The sequence below is a fragment of the Falco naumanni genome, chromosome Z, assembly GCF_017639655.2.
Source record: "Falco naumanni isolate bFalNau1 chromosome Z, bFalNau1.pat, whole genome shotgun sequence".
In the NCBI taxonomy this organism is placed as follows: domain Eukaryota; kingdom Metazoa; phylum Chordata; class Aves; order Falconiformes; family Falconidae; genus Falco; species Falco naumanni.
In genome coordinates this window covers 55,750,999-55,766,257 of record NC_054080.1, presented here as the reverse complement: position 1 = coordinate 55,766,257, position 15,259 = coordinate 55,750,999, and the positions used below count along the sequence as shown (strand labels likewise).

General features: G+C 42.4%; 1 protein-coding gene across 10 annotated transcripts in view; it reads left to right on the top strand.

Moving 5' to 3' along the window:
* Nucleotides 1-6,551: 6,551 nt before the first annotated feature.
* Nucleotides 6,552-15,259, top strand: part of JAK2 (Janus kinase 2) — a 91,756-nt gene continuing 83,048 nt past the window's right edge. For 6 of the 10 annotated variants that reach the window (XR_005825781.1, XR_005825780.1, XM_040580968.1 and 3 more), the window contains exons 1-2: nucleotides 6,552-6,676; nucleotides 7,384-7,450. The gene's annotated coding sequence lies outside the window, so the exon portion shown is untranslated. Of the gene's footprint in view, nucleotides 6,677-7,123; nucleotides 7,206-7,383; nucleotides 7,451-12,484; nucleotides 14,535-15,259 lie in introns of those variants that run through there. The other 4 variants (XM_040580971.1, XM_040580970.1, XM_040580965.1 and 1 more) reach the window with 2 other exon arrangements.

Here is a 15,259-nt window from a genome sequence, read left to right as displayed (position 1 = left end):
GAAACCTTAATTTGAAAAATCCTTAAGAGAGGGTTCCACCTAAATGTCCACAGTTATCTTGAAACATAAAAAATTCCAATATATGTGCACATGTGAAAATATCTGTTTCAAATAACAAACCTACTTTCCACAGACAGATGCTCGGTCATTATACAGTCCTGAACACTGCACAGGGTGAAGCTATTTACATGAATCTGGGCTGGAAACTTTTAATCTTGCATTTCTCAAATTAATCTCAATTTCTGAGTCCTCTAAGGGTTTGGAAACTCCAAGGCTGAAAGAAGAAATACTAGTTTGTTTAGTATGAGGGAATTGGGCTGCTTCCCATGTTTGACTAATGTAAGAAAGGCTGAGGTGATTCTGCTTAGATTTTTCAAAAGAAAAAAAAAAATAAGCCTGGTCCCTTCAAAATCTGTTGCAAGAGGTTTTCAATTTAGTAGACTTCCTGACTCCCAAGTGATTTTCAAATACATTTTTTTGTGTGAGTTATAAACTATTTTCCTGGTGTTAGACTCAGGAAGGCACAACTTTAGCTCCTGTTTATCATTGAATATAAACACATTCGATTTGCATAACAGTGTAACCCAAACCCATATGAAATCACATATCATTGTGTTTAGGAACCATTTAAACATAGAGGATATACTGCTCTAAAGATGAAATAGTCTTGGGGGAAAACACAACAAAATGAAACAAAATTGAAGGAGAACCTTGAAGTGGAGACAATCCAGATTTGGTTAAGAAATAAAGTGCAACTCAGTGGAGACTTATACTGATAGCCTCCAGAAGCATCCATACTGCAATCACTTAGTTTTGACTGCAGAGCTGCAAACAAAGACTGCAAGACTGGCAAACACTGGAAGCAGAGGCTTGCATTGTCTACACTTCAAGGTTCTCCTTCAACTGAGATTGCAGTTTTATTAATTTTGATTTGTTTCATACTGTTAGCAGGTTTTGTTGAGGAAGGAGAACCTCAGCCAAACTTTTCTTACTGGCTCTTTTCCTCACTGGATGGTGCTAGCATATGTATGTATCTGTTTACTCCAACACTAAGCAAAAATCTCTGAAAGTCACAAAGTGACAATAAATTTGTGGTTCCCTGTAATGCCATTCGTACCTAGGCATTTCCCATCAGTGGACTGCATTTCAAACTTCGTTTTCAAGAAGCTCTACAGTTAAGACAATCACTTTCACTTACTTGCCTGCCTGCTTTTTCCAGCTACATAACTTGGCTGCACACTGGATTTTATCCTATAATAGGAGGAAGGCACATGTTCCTTAAAAGGAAATCCCATGCCGCTGCTGCTCAGTTGTGACCCAGCTAACTTGGCAAGAAATTAATGTCTCCATCTCCAAATCAGATCCACACCAACACATGGATGAGCGTTCAAAGGCTTGGAACACTCAATAGAACCATGGGCAGTGTGGAGACCAGTGCAGGCATTGCTGTTCACATGAGACAACTGTCTTCATTAAAGAGCAAATTAAAAAATTACTTACTCTTTCTCTATTTGCAGAAACCATACCAGAAACTAGTGAAACCAACAAAACAAGAATAACTCAAATTGAAAGACACAGATTAAAATCTTATTCACTACATGTGGTTGATCTGTGTATATGCTACCAGTATAGGTAAGAAATATAGCAATACCATCTTTTTTTCATCCAAGTTTTATTGCCCCTGCACATCCAGCGCACACACACACACACACATCACACAAACCAAGAATCTGTAACATAGAGCACTATTCCTGTTCGCTGCAGGCTGTAAAGTGGACTTCTTCACTGTCTTCTCCTTGGACCGCTTGGAGGGAATGCCAGAGAGCTGTTGGAAAGGGGCAGCTCCTGGAGGATGTTAGGGAAGGGAGACAGGGCAGTTACAGACACAGAGGAGGGGGGAGCATTACCTGATTTTATTCCTGTTTTCTAGAAGTCCTTATACAGCAGTTAGTCACTGTAGCATCTGAGTGCTTTTCAGTTGCTTAGCAATTGAACTGATGCCTGTTCTTGGGGCGGGGGTGTGTGTGTGTGTGTGTCTGTGTTGGTTTGGTTGGTTGGGTTTTTTTTTTTTTTCCCTCAAAGACTGTTGTATGATACAGCATTTTGTACCTCATCAAGAACACAGGAGGCTGTTAGAGAAGGTAGTGGCAAAGAAATGCATCTTTCACAGGAGCAGTGTTCCAGGGTAGAATTAGTGTCTGGGGAAGTACCTTCTGCATTCTTTGGTATATGCTCCAAAAATCAGTCTCTGCAGAAATATATGACAATGTTTTTTCAGGTGCTCTCTACTGTCTCTCAGAGGAACAGTTATCACATGAATGCCTAGAGTAGGACAAACCATAGGAACCCTCAAAGCCAAGAGATGGCTTTTTTTTCCCTAGTTTTTTTTTCCCCCCAAATGGATGAATTAGAAGTGTGTCCTTTCAGGAGCTGAATCATATGCAAACCTATATTTACAGGTATTGGTTCCTCTTTTCTCCTCCAGGAAGAAGGTATTCACTCCTATTGCTCAAGGAAGTAGGTTTCAGAGAATGACTCTAAATAGTGACAAAGTTTCCTTCAAGGGTGTTCCTTATTACATGTATTCAAAGAAAAAGCATGGGTTTTCAACCAAAATACATTTTCCTCTAAGGCTGGGTCTACACAGAGAAGGAGAAAACCCACCACAACATATGTACTTAAGCATTAAGTATTTTACGCCCAAAAGTAGAAAGAAAAGTGAAATACATGCAGTCAGATTTCACCGATTTTACTTAAAATAAGTAACTTCCTTAGCCTAATTTATGAAGGTTTTACAGATAACTCCCCCATCCTGAATACAGAATGTGCTTTGATTTTAATTTCAGCTGAAAATGATAGATCTAAATCCAACTATGAGAATTCTTCAAGCAACTACAACAAAACTGCTTCTATCTTTTTAGCTGTTTGAATATGGTAATAAAACAAAATCTCTTTCCTGGTTTGTAAGCAAATCTCAAAGTTGGAACACAGGAGTACTCAAGAAACCAAAACTAAGCCTTTTGCACATGTGGCAAGTTTTTAAATTTGCCTTGAAAAGCAAACCAACTCTGAAAGGAAGTTATTACAACAGTTGTAAAAATCACATTTTGTGTATAATTAGTAGTATTTCTGTCCATTATTTGGGGATACGTTTACTAAATTTAGTGTTTTACACTATGTTTACAATGTTGTTTAATTTAGGATTCTGTGAGTATGCCTGTGTTAACTACATTGTTCACATATCTGTGTTTCACATGACATGAATATGTGAAATGAAATGTGTAAACAGGATGACATTTCAATCCCTTTAATTTCCCACCTCACAGGCTGACAGTTCTACACAAGTGCATTGACATGCAAACGTATGGAGACTGTGTATGGTCATTTAGCAAAGAAAAAGGAAAGTGGGATGCTTAAATGGTAATAAAATGCAAATCTGAGACACTGACATTTTTTGGGTGCAAGATGCCTTTGAAAGGACTTGTTAAAAAAATAACAGAGTAGCAGGAACACTGCTGAAAGTAATGAACAACCCTGAACAGACTAAGGGTATTTTGTAGGACAATAATGTTCCTTGCTATACTATGCTAAAATGTGTTTAATTATTACAGAAGACAAACAAAAGTAAAAATGCCTGGTATCAGTAGATAAGCTGTAATGTTTGGAGTCCCAACACAGATAGGTCTTTTACAGCCTTGCCAACTGATAGTGTCCTTTACCAGTCAAGATTTTAGGAAGTTTTGTGAGTACAAGTAAACCTGAACCTATCAAAACATTGAAACTTAATCATATAAGGATTTCCCATCAATTTCAGCAGAATTCTTTGCATTTGCAGGGTTCTGTCCACAGAGATCTTTATGAGCAGAGTCTTAGATATGCAGTGAGCACAACCAACCTAGTACACTGCTCTTCTAGTCTTTTAAGTGGTCTGGATAGTGGTGGTATAGTAAGTGATCCTATTTGGGAAGATTCAGGACACTTTTATTTTGCAGTTTATTTCCTTTCCCTGTTTGCAAGTTTTCAGTGTCACTGCAGTACATGCTTGTGTAAGTTTTCCACATTGCAGCCTGGAGAGACATTAGAAACTAAAACCAAATTATTAGAGGATGTAATACTATGGAAAATGTTCAGTGAGATCAGGGTCTAGATATCCTAGAAGAAAACATGCTGTAATTGACTTTATTTCAAAATCACCAGGTGTCCTTTTGTAGTGGGTTTTCATGGCAGGGCTTTGGTAGCAGCAGGGCTATCCAGGTGGCTTCTGTGAGAAGCTGTTAGGAGCGTCCCCTATGTCCGATAAAGCCAACGCCAGCCAGCTCCAAGATGGACCCACCGCTGGCCAAGGCCAAGTCCATCAGTGACAGTGGTGGTGCCTCCGGGATAATGTATTTAAGAAGGGGGGAAAAAAACTGCTGCACAACAGCAGCCAGAACAGAGAAGTGAGGCTGTATAACAGAGAAGTGAGGCTGTATGAGAGCAACAGCTCTGCAGACCCCAAGGTCAGTGAAGAAGGAGGGGGAGGAGGTGCTCCAGGCACCCGAGCAGAGATTCCCCTGCAGCCTGTGGTGAAGACCATGGTGAGGCAGGCTGTGCCCTGCAGCCCATGGAGGAATTCACACAGGACCAGGTGGATGCCTGAAGGAGGCTGTGACCCTGTGTAGAGCCTGCTTTTGGCAGGATCTGTGACCCTGCTGGGGACCCACGCTGGAGCAGTCTGTTCCTGAAGGACTGCATCCCACGGAAGGGACCCCATACTGGACCAAGGCCAGAGCATGAGGAGGGAAGTGCAGTAGAAACAATGTGTTATAAAACAGCTGTTAACTCTCCTTCCCTGTCCCCCTGCACCACTTACGGGGAGGAGACAGAGAAGTTGGGACTGAAATTGAGCCCTGGAAGAAGGGAGGGGTGGCGGGAAGGGAAGGTATTTTAAGTTTTTGGTTCTCATTATCCTACTCTGATTAGAATGGTAATAAATTAAACTGATTTCCCTAAGTGGAGTCTGTTTTGCCCATGACAGTAATTGCTGAGTGATCTCCCTGTCCTCATCTCGACCCAAGCGCTGTTTGTTAGATTTTCTCTCCCCTCTTCAGGAGTTCAGGAGGGGAGTGATAAGAGTAGCTTGGTGGGCAGCTGACATCCAGCTGAGGTCGAACCACCACACCTTGAAACTGCATGTTCAAGAAAACCAAATATGCAAGGCAGTGTATGCACTGCATTAAATTCTAGTTTTGAATTGGCATAGATTTTGTTTTCTGTAAGATGATGTTATGGAACACAGATATACTCTTTTTGTGTGTAAAAAACCCGCATGTTAAGACTGCAGAGATGACAGTGATTAGCTTGTCCTTGAAGAATGATATGACAGCACCAATTTGTTAGCTGACAGCAGCTTGCTTTTGCATGACTTAAAGTTACAAGCCTGAGTCTGTTGGTAGTTTTGAGACTCATCTATCAAACTTTTACATGACGTTTTAGTTCTTCCCTGTCCCACCTTCTGTTCTTCCTTTGTCTCTGGATAAAGACTTCACAGTATGTATTTGTAGCTCAAGTCCTCTGACTCTGGCGTTCTTTCCTTAACCCCCATTTCTTCACGTCAGCAGTCAAGCTGTTTTCTCTTTTTGTAACAGACAGCCTAGGTCCAGAGCCTTCAGATGAAGCATGTTTATTTGGCATGGACAAGAAGATAAGGAACAAACTCATCCCGTAGGAAGTTGCCAGAAAAGTGGGTATCTGCAAGGTTAATACTGTGCAATACATCCTGGGAGCAGGGTCAGAACTATCACACATATGCGCAGTTTCAAAAGAAAAAACCAAAACCAGAACAAAACAAAAAAACCCCAAAACCCCGTGCATTTTTCCTTTGGCCCAGATAACACACGCACTGCTGTGAATGCAGACCACAGCAAAGATGCGCTGCTTTTGTTTACCACAGCTGAACAAGGCAAGGTCTGTCCCTCAAACTTGCGCTGGCTGGTCCAAGGCCCTCTGCCTCACTGCAGTTCGGATTTTACCTCACAGCGGCTCCTACCGGTGAGGACAGACCGCAACTCGGGAGAGACAGGGCGCCCTTGCTCCCCACAGGGCGGGGGGGCGGCAGGCAGCAACCGCCCGCGGGGAGATCCCCCCTCCCGCACCGCCCAGCCCCGCTGCCGCTCCGGCGCCCGCGAGGGAGGCCGCCGCCTGCGCGGGCCAGCTGCTCCCGGCTTGACCTGTGGTGGCGGCGCTGCCGGCAGCCGACGGGGCTGACAACCGGCCCCAGGTCGGTTTTCCCCGGGGCTAGTGACACGGCGCCGAAGGGCGGCGGGGCGCGGCGGCCGCAGGAGGCGAGACTCGCGCCCCCTCCCCCCGCGCCGCCGCGCCTTTCCGGCAGGGGCGGGCAGCGCCGCCCCCAGCCCCGCCCAGGCCCCGCGCCGCGCCGCGCGCCGCCCTGCCCCTGCGTGCTGACGGAGCGGCGGGGAGCGCGGCGCCCCGCCCAGCGGGAGGGCGGATGCCCCGCCCATCCCTCCCCGTCCGCTCCCCGGCGCGGCAGGGCGGGGCGGGGGGGGCCGCGCGGAGGCAGCGGGCAGAGCGCGGCGCGGTTCGGTTGGGCTCGGCGCCGCCGCCGCCGCGCATGGAGAGCGAGCGGGCGCCGACGGGGAGCTGCCTGCGCGCGCCGGTCTGCCCAGCCGCCGCCGGGGTGAGTGGGGCCAGCGCCGCCCGGCGGCCGTTGCCCGCTACCCGCGGCGGCCGGCGAGGGGGGCGAGTAGGCGGGGGGCCGGGGCGGCGGTTACGGCTCGTCGCCCTCCGCGCCCCGTCCCGCTGCTGGGCGGCCCCGGCGCCGCGTGTGGCGGCTGCCGCTGCCCGTCCTGCGCGGCGCCCGGGGGCGGGGGCGCGCGGCGGGGCCGGCGCTAGGCAACGCGGCGGCGGGGCCCCGCGGGGGGCGGCACCTGGGGAGGCGGCGGGGCGGGGGGTCGCGGCCGGCGCGGAAGGCCCTGCGTGCCTGGCGGCGCGGGCGCGGGGCGCCGCCGCGTGCCCCCTGCCCCACGTCAGCACAGCCGCTCCCGGCTGACCCGGCCCGTGTGCGGGACCTGGAAGCCGCCCCCTCGCCGCTGGGCGCCGCACCTCCGCCAAGGTGCCGTGCTTGGCTGGCGAGCCTCCTCCGGGACCCGTACCGGTGCCGTCGGTGGGGGTGGTCGTCCTTGCAAACAGTCACAGAAGCAGCTGTGGTTTGTCTTTATATGTCTGTATTGAATTTGCTTCTGGGTGGGGAGGTGTTCTGTTAGCTGTGGGTTATGAATTAATGAATTTCACTTATTTTTGCAAGATATTTTTTTTCCTTTTTTTTTTTAGAAGAGAATTGCAGATAAAACTTCTTCAGTTTAGTGTTTGTTTTTTGTTCTGCAGCCGAAGTCTAATTAGAACCTGATTGGCTCTGTCTTCAAGTTTTCCCTTCTAACCTCTGCTGTGACAGGTGAGAAAGTAACACTTTGCTTCAGTTATTCGTAGATTGTTTGTCACCAGAGGGACACAGACTGTATTCTTTTTCATTGTTGGGCAGAGGGAAATATAACTAGGATGACTGTGATGGCTACTTACAGTTTCAAGTGTGATTTTTGCACTTGAGATTTGCTTAATGATCAGTGTTTCTGACATCTTAGCTCTGTACAGCTTTCTAGGTTATATTGTTAGTCAAATTTAATATATATGTAGTTTAGGTTAGAGAGAAATATTTCTAAATTTTGTGTTTTGTGAAAAATCAATACTGACTGGGGATTGTGGAGAGGTTATGTGCACTGTTGAAAAGGGTAGTTTGGATCAGTTGCATGGATTGACTTTTTTTGTCTCCTCCCTGCCCGATCTTCTTAGTAATTGCTATGGGAGTAACGTTGTAGTGATGTTCCTTGGGCATGCACATTTATCGTGCCTTCTTAGGGTTGGTGCCTGAGGATTCAGTAGGAACGCAGTAGCTTCACTGTCTTCTGCTTGATGACAATAAGTCCCAAGTGACTTAAGTGGTGTAAATGGAGAATTTTGTAGTAAACAGCTTCACTATTATAGTGTGAAACGATAGAGATCTTAAGCAGTGGTGCACTTTCCAGAGAAGCCTTACAACTGAGCTATTTACAGAGCCTTTCATTTTCATAAGTGCCAACAACAGCAACATAAGGAAGTAGTATTTGCTGCTGGGAGGGGAAGTTTAATGAGCAAGGAGTTCACAGAATGCAAAAAATGGTTTGACATTCTTGTTGATCAAATCAGATTGACTGGAACTGCAGAATGGAAAACGAAAGGAGGCTGCTGCTGCTTCTCACATGTAGCTGTTAAGAGTGGTGATTGGGCTAGTAAAAACCAAAGTTCCTATCTCTGTAGAATAACCATTTCCAGACTATGTCGAGGTAATGTTGTGCATGACCACATAGTACTACTAAAGCGAATGTCACTGTCATCTTGTACTAGCAGTAGCGTGTTCTTCCCGAAGTTGTAAGAAAAGCAGTTGCTGAACAACTGGGTTGTCATTTTTGCTGTTGGTCTTTTATCTCAGCCCTGGGGCACTTTTACAATATGACCTTAGGTGAACAAAAGCTAAGTGATGATGTTTGCAGTTACAGGAAATAACCTAGCATCTTGGCTGAAAGAACCTTTAGAGGGAAATAAACAAGGTTCAGAAATATCGTAATATTAAACAGATACATGAATTAAATGCTGTTAGTTATGTATAAAAGGAAACTACTGTCAAAAGTCACAAAACTTTCATTAAAAGGAGATTAACATAATTAAACATGCAATATGTTTTTATATATAACATGCAATATAAAAAATATTTGTTTTAATACGGTGTTTTGAAAAAACAACCAATGTGGAAGAAGGCAGCCAAAACCTCGTGGCTTTTTAATAAAAATTAACTGGAGCTTTGAGTAGGAGGTTGAAGTAGATGACCTCCTGAGGTGCCTTTCATCCCAAATTATGCTATCCTAGTGCTACTATGCTATTATAGGCTAACATTTCTGTTGCAACACACACGCCACACACCAGAGCCCCCTTCTTTTTACCTAGGCTTATATGCAAAACAAAATTTTTAGGCAATGCACAGTTATATGTTCCATTTAACTTCATAGAGCTGCTTTTTGAAAGCCTCTGACCCTGTCTGTGCACTGATTTCAGTGGGTTCCCTATGAATTCATGTGTCCACCCACAGGGTTCTCAGCATGAGCACAGCAGGATGACTAATATGAGTAAGAGTAGCATGATCTGAGTCAACATTTGAGCTCATGCTCGCATTTGTGTTTCTCTTAACTTGTTTCAGATGTGATTTCTTTATCAGAAGGTAAATGATGAACTTTATGAATTTCTGTATAGAAGGTTTTGCAGATTATTCCATAAGGTAGATACATTTTTATGGAGGCTTGAAAAAGAAAACCAAAAATGTGTATATACAATGAATTTTTTTCAGAGCAGTTCCCCTGGAAGAACTGTAATCAGTTCTACTTGACACATACAAGTAGGTGCTTTTTGCTACATGCTGTATTGGTTAGGGAGTACATTGTATCTCTCACTTCAATGGGCTGTAGGCCTTGCAATAATATAAATAAAGTGAGAGCTACAAGGTACAAGTATAAGGTGTCTTGTGTAAGAAACCTGTGAGGTGCTGGGAGAAAAAAAGTGATGCCTCAGTCCAGTATTAAGCTCTCTGGGTTATGCATTACTGAATGCAGAGAGGTCTGATGCACATGGACAATGATAGAATCCCCTTGAGTTTTTGTGGTTATTGAGGTACAGCTGATTTGATCTTTTAAAAGTAATTCCTAGCTTTTGCTCTGCCCTGTTGGCCTGTACTAGAAAGCAGTTTTCTATGGATGAAAATCTTAAGTACTTCCTGAGTAGACAAGTAGAATGACTTGCCTGGAAGATAATTGTCCATTTAATATTAGTTATGCAGTCACTGTATCACTCAGTCAAACATGAATATTTAAATCTGATTTGTAAAAAAAAAAAAAATCTAATGTAATGCAGCCAGCTATTGATTTTAAATCAATACAAGCATTGTCCTTTTGTGGTGTCAGTTGTCTCTGCATCTGTGTCTTTGACAGTCACTTCCAGATTAGTATTATGCAGTTCCTTTTGTTATTAGTAGATTGCTTTTTAGTCATGGTCAAACGTTTCCTTGTATTGGGAGGGGAGGCATCAGCTGTTGATATTTCAATTTTCTGTACCTCTGTCCTTTCTTCTGGGCTTTCTTCTGGTTTTTGTTGGTTTGCTGGTATCTTTAGTATTTGTCCATGGTTTTCAGTTTTTTCCTGTGATGTCACAAAAGACAATATTCCAGCTGAAATGAGACTGGTTTTGATCCTATTCTTTGCTCATTGGAACACTTTTTGTTTCTTGTCTTCTGTATGCCTGTATTAAGCCAGAGATTCTTTTGACCTGCACAACCTGTGCATGGTTATTTTGTTTATCTGCTTACATTATCTTAAAATTCAATCCTGTGTGGGAATAGGTGCGAGTTATTCTTCCAGTAGTTTATTATTTTTTATTTATTGATGCCAAATGTTATCTGTCTTCTGGTTTTTTTCCTTGGCTAGCTCTCCATTTTGATCCTGCTCAAGTCTCATGTTAACCAGTTATCACCAAAATTGGTTTTGGATTGTTTTTCAATACTCACTAGAAAGCTGAAACACATTTTCAATGCCAAGCCTAGGAAATAGAGATGGAGCATTTTACAGACTTACCAAACTGAAGATTGGTTACTTATGCTGGGACTTTAAAATTGCTTATACGCTTGCATAAGTATGTATAGTGTAGTATTTCTTGCTCTGTGTGCACACCCATGGAGGAACTTTTCTAGTATTTACCTCAGTTCTTGAACTCTGTGTTCATAATGTAAAATTTTCTATTGACAGTCTAGTGAAGGTATCTTAGCTGATATTCCTGTTATCAGTTTGCTTATGTGCTCAGGCAGTTGCAGTAGATTTCAAAGTTTAAGTCTTTTACAGGCATTTTAAATAAATATGTGTTCAAAGTGATGTGATTAAAACGATTTGTGTGCATAATTAAGAATTTTAAAATGTTTCTTCGTGTGACTATTGGTCTTAATGATTTCTTTTTTTTAGCCTTTAATAAGAATAATTATTGAATCAGTTGAAATCAGTTTGTGAGACGTTTTCCTGCAAATACAAAGTCATCCTGTTTCCCAAAAACAGAGTATGAGGACAAGAACTTTGAGGGTTTTTTTTGGTTTAATATATTAGAGGAATAGTGTTAATATTTCTTTGTCTAGCATTGACACTTTGCGTATATAAAATGAATCTTTAAGAACATGTCTAGTATGCCTTACATGAGTATTTTCAGTCTTTGTTCTACGTTAGTCTTGGTTGACTACTAGGATTTTGTAGGTATGACCAAGATGTTTGTCATTCTTTAATGTGTTGTCCTACAGCCTGGGTTTCCAGCGCTGTGAGGTATTTTTAAAGTAAGAAGAACATTGACTTCTAAATGTGTAACATTTTTGATGTCTAAAACTCTTGATACGTATAGCTATACAGTAAATTTGGTACCTGTATTTCTTAGTTTTTAGAGGCCTCAGTTGTTCAAGTGGATTTAGATTGCTAGCCCTGTTAGCTTCAACATAAGATGATGGGATTGCTTGCATGGATTCAGTTACAGAGATAGGGCCACAGGTGGTGTCTGAGTTGTACTGAACCTATTAGGGTAAAACTTGTCTAGGAGGCTAATGCAAGGGCACCTGAGGACAAAGACTGTTGGAAAACAACCATTAAGTCCTAGTAAAAGAGAGGGTTTTGTGCCTTGAAAAGGTGCTTTGGAAACCTATTAAGATAGTCAAATAACATAGGAGGCTCTGAGGTTATAGAGACAAAAGCCTCTTAAAAATGCAGCTGTCAAGTGAGGGTTAATGTTGGAGCATGATGTTCAGAAAAAAAATATAAGGTCTGTTATATGTGGTATAGTATACTACAGTAGGCAGTGTAAGCCAGCAAAATTTTTCTCTTCGCAGTGTTTCCCATTTGTGAGGGATTCTGACATTCTGTAATGTCTGGTACTGGTTCTGCAAAATGTAACAATGTTGTATTATGTTTGTTCGTAATTTAACTACAATATGGTTGCAAGGGACAGCAATACCCAGCTTGCTCTATACTTCTCTCTGAAGCAAAGGAGCAAAAGGTTGCAAAAAATGCAGAGGGGGGGAAAAAAGGCTGCTTACATGATTGTTGCATCCCATCTGTATGAAGGAGTACTCCTGTGGTGCTCAGAAATGAGGAGCTGGAGCCAAATAGTGACTGGTCTGTATGAAGGGGCATCCCCTCAGGGACAAGCAAAATCAAAACCATTCTTCCAGTTCTGTAATCTACAAAGGTAAAGAAGGCAAAATGTTATCCTCAGAAAATGGAGGGAGTAAAAGGAGTTGAATTAAGTGAAACCTTTAAAACCCTTTCCTTGTTGTTGAAGGACTCAAATTTGGACACAAAGCCAAACTATTTCCATTTTATAGGTTACGTGAAGACTGCCAAGAGGATGGGTGAACCTGAAAGCTTGCATGTTTTTCAGCTTTATCATCAAACTACTAAAGACACTTCCTCACTATGAAATGTATCTCACATGGAGAAAATTGCTTCTTGTACAGACTGGTTTTGGAAACTTTAGCTGGCATTTCTGATCTTATTCCTGACACTAGTTTGCCATACTTTGCAGCACTGGCACTACAGGTTCTCGGGATTCTTTTTTGAACCACTAGAATTTTCATTTTAATATAGACTATTTTATAGTCATATAACAATATGTACATAGAAATGCCTTCAGTTTTTACTGTCTTGTAAAATCAGATTTAAGCCAGTTCTACAAGGTTTTACTATTTAGAGTCTCAGATTAGTTGTGAGATTGGAATGTCTGCTTCTGTGTGTTAAGGATAGTGTTAATATGCAGCTTTTAAGCAACAGATTTATTTTCATTATATTGACAAATTATCTGCTATGCATAGTTTTCAGATTTCTGCACTGAGTAAACCAGAGGCATGCTTTTGGGTTTTACTATATTTTGATACCTTGAGGTTTTGCTCTTGGGAGCAGTAGAAAGCAGGCTCTACCTACTTAGCAACCGATGGCTGAGGGACAGGAGAATTCCTAAAGCTGGGGAAAATGAGTAGCAATCGAAGCAGAGAAAGAGTTTTGGCCTTTCTGTCAGGGTTTATAAACCATGAAGTTGCTGTACTGTAAACTGTGTCACAACTGTGACCCAAATTAAAATAATTTTTTTTTTTCTCTCTTGGAACAAGTGGCATGAGGGAAGGGGAGCGGACAGGATAGCTTCTTAAGCTGGCTTGCAGTGCCAGAGAAAATGTTGTGTAACCACATCCTGGATAACCCCAAAGATGGACTGAGCTACAAAAGAAATTTTGGGTTCCCAGTGGGATCTGAGGACATGGGATTGCACAAGACCCAGATCCTCAGCTGTGGGCAATAAAGCATGTGTCAAGCCAACAGCTGGCTCCCAAAATGTTGAGACTTTGGAACTGTTCTAACAACTGTGTAAATAGGTGCATGGTTATCTTTTAATTGCTCTATACCTGGGTCTTCATAAACCTTTGTAACTGTGCTGTCCATGAGGGATTTTGTGAACATGAACTATTTTGTGAACAAATACTTCTGGTTTCTTTTATCTTAACCTGGCTTCAGTTAAAGGTGGTTTCAAGGTAGCTGGCTAACATTAGGACATTCTGTTCTTGTGAGTCTTTTGACCCTTAGAACTGGAGCCTAGCACACTAAAGTGGTGGTTTGGGCATGGAAAGGATGATGGAGCTGCAGTGAGTTCCAATGAGTATTTTGGAAGCATGCTTGCAGAAGCTGGGGAGAAGCATGTTAGGCTTAAGTATGTGATAATGAGAATGCTAAATTGTTAGGACTTAAGAGCCCTGTGCAAGGTGGGTGTAAAAAATGAGCTGGAATCTTCACTTCTCATTGTTACACCCTGGCAGACTTAAAAGCAGTGTGATGAAATAGATGCAGGTCAAAGTGGCAAATAAATAAACCAGGACATTTTGGTTAAGGTTAATGAGATTACAGAGTCGGAACCAAATCAGTTTGAAGCTGTGTCTGCATTGTAGTTGCATGTATGATTGTAACACACATGGATGTACCCGAATGAGCTCGTATTTCAGCAGCCGGAACCCACAGCAGTTTGAATTGCATTGGACACCAAAAATGTCGTGTTGCTTTTGCTACTCAAGCTAGCTGAGGTATATTAACAGTGTTTAGAAGGATATCTTTAGGTTGCAGCAGACTAAAGCCATACCATAATTTTCTTGGGCTTTGGTACTTTTCCAAGTCTGTTTTCTAAGAGCTCTGCCACTTGCTCAGACTGATAGCTTATCAATATTTTTGCCTGTAAACTCTCAAAACTGAGTTTCAAATTAACTTTGTTAAATGTTTAAATGTTTTTACTTTGTTTTGTAAAAAAAGATTGTAATACTTGACAATTTCGTGGTGGTTCTCCTAAGTTTTGACACAATTTTTTTGGACTCTTGAACCTGAGATAAAAATTTTTGGGTAAGTTGATAATACGTGATGTCTGTTTTTATCATTGAAGATATTATGCCGTGATTAGAATACTGTGCAAGGTGGTGAAGTAACATTTTTTACAGTCAGACTTTTTAGAAAGAACTTTGAAGTTTGCCATTACCAGATATTACAGCAAGTTTGCTACGTGCCATAATGTGGTAGAAGGTATTGTCTGTCTGGTTTCTTATTCCTGCAGTAGCCTTGTGGACTGCTGTGACTTCTATGAATTGTCTTTGAGCAGCTTTATATTTAGATTACTTGAAGCCATTTCTGGAAATGCAGAAAAGCTTTACTTTTAAACAGCATGTAGGGCTTTGTGTTAATGTGTCAAACTACTTTTCCCCTTCCACATCTGAAGTGTGTCTTGGCTAAGAAACCTGGTATTGTTTTGACTTGCCACAGTGTAGCTGAAGTATTTCTGGCTGGCTGTGCCTAAGCGAAAGTGACCTCGAATGCCCTTCATCATACTGTTAAAACAATAAGTTAAATACATGTGAATCGTGGAAAAGTGGTGGTCTCTTTTCACGCTAAGGGGACCTGCTGATGGAAAACAAGAAAATACCATCCCTGATCTTGGGTGGACAGGCAGTTGATTTCTTAAATTACTGTTTATCTAAATTCTTTTGTTTTCGAGAAAACAGTTGGCAGTTATTATTACAATTCTGCTAAGGCCTAAATTTAGTCAAATAATGTAATTTTTCATTAAACAGAGA